The sequence below is a fragment of the Homarus americanus genome, unplaced genomic scaffold (assembly GCF_018991925.1).
Source record: "Homarus americanus isolate GMGI-L3 unplaced genomic scaffold, GMGI_Hamer_2.0 scaffold33468, whole genome shotgun sequence".
Taxonomy (NCBI): domain Eukaryota; kingdom Metazoa; phylum Arthropoda; class Malacostraca; order Decapoda; family Nephropidae; genus Homarus; species Homarus americanus.
The window spans coordinates 4,825,784-4,831,783 of record NW_024714177.1 but is presented as its reverse complement, the minus strand read 5'-3'; positions in this window follow the sequence as shown (position 1 = coordinate 4,831,783).

Sequence of the window (6,000 nt, the reverse complement as noted above, 5' to 3'; positions counted from 1 at the left end):
TTACTGTGATGTGGGTCATCGGCGAAGTATGGTAATAATCATAGTCTGTATTCTGAAAAGATCGTACTATAATCGTCTCCCCATATCTATACTGCTTGACTTTAACTACCACAAATATAGGCTGGAGATTAAAATGACGTCGAAGGAGCTCCGAAATTCTACCATAACTACCTGTAATTAGGGGAGGTTGCCATTAGCTTACGAGCCTTTCAGAATGCGGTGTCGGGGTCTTAGTGGTTAACTTGTTTGTTTGATTCTCGAGGTTCATTAAGTAGGATCTGAACTTAACACACCTATGAGGATTTTTTCTTAATTAATATCATAATAGGATTCAGATCTTCTTTAAAGCATGGCAATTGAATCAGGTCCTAATTCATGACGTAATAATAGGATTCACTTGAAAATTCGATCCAATAACTTTCTAAAACAAGTTGTAGTCGTTATATATGGGTAATGCACCCAAGTACTTAAAAGGTTTCAATCTTGTTATGCTAAAATGTTTCAGATTCTTATTATATGATTAAAACGATTCAAATCATATTCAAGGGTTCAAACTCTTATTTATTCTTTATTAAAATGATTCACTTCACATCAATAGGTTTTAGTTTTTATTCATAGCGTATTAATATATTCAAGGGTTATGAGAATGACTTAAGGGATTTCAATTCTTATTTACATCCGAATAAAAAGGTTCCAGGAATATTCAGTCATAAAAGGTTTCAATCCTAACTTTTACACGATGAAAAAGTTCCAATAATATCAAGTCTTCTAAAAGGTTCCAAAAATATTTAGAAGTCATTAAAGGTTCTGAATCTTAATTAGATGAAGTGTAAAGGTTCTAGGAATACTTAAGAGTCTCTTAAAAGGTTCCAGGAATACCTCAAAGGCTCTAAGAAGGTTCCAGTCCTGATGAATAGATCCTACGAATATTCAAATCCTCTTAAAAAAGATTCCGATTCTGATTTATACCCTAACATAAACGTTCCAGGAATACTGATAACCTCTGCTTCTTGATCAGATTATGTTAGTGGGCATGGCGAGGAGGGTGGGAAAGGAAGGGGGGAAGGAAGGAATGGAGGAAGGAAGAAGGAAAGGAGGGAAGGAAGGGAGGGAAGGGAATACATCACAACAACTCAGAAACTAAGCAGGAACGACCAACCAACAAGCTGTACAAAAAACCTTTTCACAATTACTGGAAGAATTCGGTATCGATGACGGCGCTTGTATTGAAAAAGGCGGATGATGGTTGATGCTTTGAGAGAGTTATTCTTACCCCGTATAAAAAAAAACTAAAGTAGAATAAAGTCGAAATGTGGTTTAAGAAGTTTTGTTTTTAAGTTTTAAACCTACACAGGAAAAAGTAATGTATTTGTAAAATTTTAAACCCTATAGAAAAAATAATTCAATATTTTTTTTTTAATCCTGTACAGAAGAAAATATTTTTATCCCATACCAAAAAATAAAGGAAAAAAAAACACGAATTAAGATTTTTTGAGAACATTTTATAAAATATTGAAAAATAAAATAAAATGAAAAATATTTTTGTTTAATTTTTTTTCTCAGAAAGTTCTAAAGTTTCGCATAAAAAAATAAAAGCATAAAACAAGTAATTGTGTGTTGAATTTTAAAATCCCATTAAAAAATAAAACAAAAGGTAAATCTAGATATTATTGACGTTTATATTAAAAAAAAATCCATGTACAAATAAACAATAAAAATTAAGTAAAAAGATTATCTAAATTTTTTTTTTTTTTTACCTGAATAAAACACAAAATGGAAGCCAGGAAACAATAGTTATTTCTAGAAAGTTTTTATTTAGTGTATGTAAATAAACACCAAGATGCTTAAGAATAAAGTTAATGGAGTTTATAAATCGTCGGGAGAAAATATGTGTAAATTAGTGTAAATCGGTAAGCAATCGTATGTAAAAGAACGATTGGATAACTAAATATGACCCATCAACTTGTGAATGTTCTTTTTGCAAATATGTAAATTGTAAATGAGAGGTGGTAGAGCATTTGTATCTAGTATAAAAAAGTTTGTAAATTGTAAATGATAGGTGGTAGAGCATTCGTATTTTGTGAAAAAGTTTGTAAATTGTAAATGATAGGTGGTAGAGCATTTGTATATAGTGCAAAAAAGTCTGTAAATTGTAAATGAAGGTGGTAGAGCATTCGTATCTAATGTATACAAGTTTGTAAATTGTAAATGATAGGTCGTAGAGTATTCGTGTTTCGTGTAAGTGTCTGTAAATTGTAAATGACGACTTTTTGAACGTTTCGATGTAATGTGAAAATGCGTCAGCTCTCGTCTTTCCGTGTAAATTCTCGTACTTAAATAACACAGAAGAGAGTGCCAACAATTAGAGATCCGGCACTATTACTTAGGTTCCCGTGAAATCTGATATAACACTACTGAAATCTGGCACTATCACTCTCTAAGATCTAGGTTCCTGTGAAATCTGACCTGACACTACTGAAATCTGGCACTATCACTCTCTAAGATCTAGGTTCCTGTGAAATCTGACCTGACATTACTTAAATCTGGCACTATCACTCTCTAAGATCTAGGTTCCTGTGAAATCTGACCTGGCACTACTGAAACTATAAGGCTTGGCACTACTGATGTGGTGACTCTGACAATAATGCCAACTATCGGCTGGTACATCAACTGTATCTCTCATGGACGTGTCAGATAGTGTTGGTTCTGACTCAATCAACCACATACGTTTCCACTAACGAGTCAGGAGAGAATTTCTTATTTCTGACAACCTCCGAATGACTGACTGAGAACTGACATTTTTTTTTCTAGCTATTTTTCAAGACAAAGTTATATAATTGAATTTAGTATACAGCACCACACGGTTTGTATGTATGTATGTATATATGTATAGTTTCGATGCACATTATCAGGGTCTTTATACATGTGTCCATGTGTACTCATAAACAAATAGAAGTTAGTGTGTTGCAAAGAGACTAAATAAAAAGCAGAAATAAAAATCAATAAAAAACTAACAGGAAATATCCTCAATAATAATAATAATAATAATAATAATAATAATAATAATAATAATAATAATAATAATAATAATAATAATAATAATAATAATACAATAAACGATATCTAACATTAACACCCAAAGTAATATATTTAATCTACCCGAAATATCGTCTCCCTTACGTTGATAAAAGAGAATTATATACATCTTTGTCTTCACTCAAACAAATAAACAAACAAACTTAAGTACGGAATGTTTTGAACGAGTAAAAAAAAAAACGGTATCAATCGATTTGATAAAAGTATATAAAATAATAATTTACATGTATTAACCTTCTTGATGTTTATTGATTGTAGTATGATAAACAAAACCAGTTTCGTTCTTATTTACGGATTGTATAAACGAAAAACTTAAGCAATTATACAATACGGATTGTACTCGTAAAAAAACCAGCTCAATCAGTTTATTATTTACTGCTTGTATTAACGTACAGTAAAACTCAGTTGAATATGCACGGATTGTAATGACGAAAAGACTCTAGCAGTTTTATTATTTACGGATTATATAAACGAAAAACTCGAGCATTTCATAATTATGGCTTGTATAAACGAAAACAAATTCTGGTATTGTTGAAATCTTCGGCATTACAAGCCACCCGTATTGAGAGATTTAATACTGAATTTCTGTTTTGTTATATAAATTATTGGAAGATTCAATATACGACTTATATAATATATAAAAGTGAAGTGTTGCCATCAGAGGCGTTTATATAAAAATATATACGGCAAAGATATACACGCTTAATAGTTAATAGGTGTTTGGTGGTCCAGCTGCTTAAGGTCTCTCTCTATATCTCTCGTCTGTCTCTCTTAAACTTCTCTCTATTGCGTCTCTCCTTGTCTCTTCTTAATTCTCTCTCTATCTCATCTAATTATTCAATTTATCTATGATGTATCATTATTTTACTATCTCTTTTATTTCTGTCATGTCTCGTGTCGGGCTTTGTCAAATAACACACTATCTCTTTTCTCTAAACCATTTAGAGGTCATAACCGAGAGACCTTATTCCTACCTAAACTGGATTCACTTCAATGGTAATTTTACGACCTATTGCCAATATCTAATTTGCTTATGAGCCAATAATCCTTACGATCTCCCCTTAATAAATACTGAACGCCAAACATTGAAGTAAAAAAAAAAGTGAAAATAGGATAAATAGGAAGGAAAAACAGTATTAAATAGGGTCTAAATGGGAAAAAACATGCAGAACCCGATAGCCAAACTGTTGTCTCGCTGACCAGGCAACGAAAGGAGTCTCAAACTGATCATGAAACCCCATCAATCTATGTTGGTCATTATAAACAGTGGTCCCTCTGTTATGAACATACTAAACCATCCAGCACTGTTTGTGGCTACGATCTAAAATACTCTTGTGTCGTAATCTAACAGCACCACACAAGTTTATAATACTGATCTATGTAGAGAAAATAATATTAAAATTAGACTTGACTGGAGGGCCAACGCTCACCAAGAGGGTGACTCCGGGAGGAACTTGTTCGTTTAACTACCGTATTCTCTCACCATTTTCCCGCTCAACGGTTAATTTACGTTAATGTGTTTAAGTACACTAGAGAATAATCATACAAAATAAAGTTACTGGGTACTAAAGATTTAAACGAAGCACTGGAACTACATAATTACCCCACCTGTGAATGACAAGACACCCGCTAACGAGCATGAATGAATGGTATACACAGTGTTTACAAAGTCTCTTGATGGTGGTAATTACAGTACCTGGAGGAAGAGACACCTGAACCACGTCAGCTGTAACTCAAGCACACAGGTGAATGTACAAATAACGCATCTTGAACGGCCTTGATATTTGCTTTAAAACTTCTACTGTAAGTCCACGACCGACACAATGATGGAGAACACACACACACACACACACACACACACACACACACACACACACACACAGTAGAATTCTCTCAAGGGACTTTAATTAACACCATTAAGGAATTTTATAAACACTATCTATTAATTAGCAATAGGAAAACTCAGATGTGACGTCAGGTGATTCGAGCAATGAATCGTTCGTTTAAACCTTGCCTTAACAAGGAGATATATAAAAATTGACATATATTTATTTATATGTATGTATATGTCTATGTATAACCTAGGCAAGACGGTCAGTGTTAAGCAAAGGCAAAACAATTCCACGAACAGTACCGCCAAGCCAGTTATTTTTCAGGTGACACAGCCAACCTAACCTTACCTAACCAACATTATCCTAAAAATCCTAGAATAAGGAAGATTAGGTTAGGCTGGGTTGAGTTAGGATAGTATGGTTAGGTTGGGTTGGAATAGGTTAGGTTAGGCTTGGTGAGGCTAGAGGGTTGGGTTACGTGCTTATAAACGAAAAACAAAAGATTTAGCGGTGGTGTCCGTGGTACTCCTCTAACACTGACCGCCTGGCGTGACCTAAAGCGTCGCCAGGATGATAGTGTAGCCTAGTACATCTACCGACGGGGCGAGCCACACCAAACACACACGACCACCACACATCGTCAGGTTAATAATAAACCTCGTAGCGAAAAATGTGAATATGTGGCGGGAGAAAAAGACTTGGTCAGATACATGTTTACTTTCTTTAAGTCTGTTATCGCTGATGTTTAGGGGATGGTAAACTGACATAAACATTACCGGGTACTGTATTAAGAAAAACATCTGTTACAACACATCTCATCGGCCGACCATCACACCGGGAGTAATGAAAACATTGTAAATGTAAAATGTTATCTTGATTTACAATGCAGATTTGTCGATACAGAGAACGTAGGCATTTACGGCTGCCAAGAAAATAAATAACATACAGTTATTATATGAAAGAAATATATGAAAAAACTGGATCAAATATGGGGCCAAGGATCATCTATGAACCGATATATATATATATATATATATATATATATATATATATATATATATATATATATATA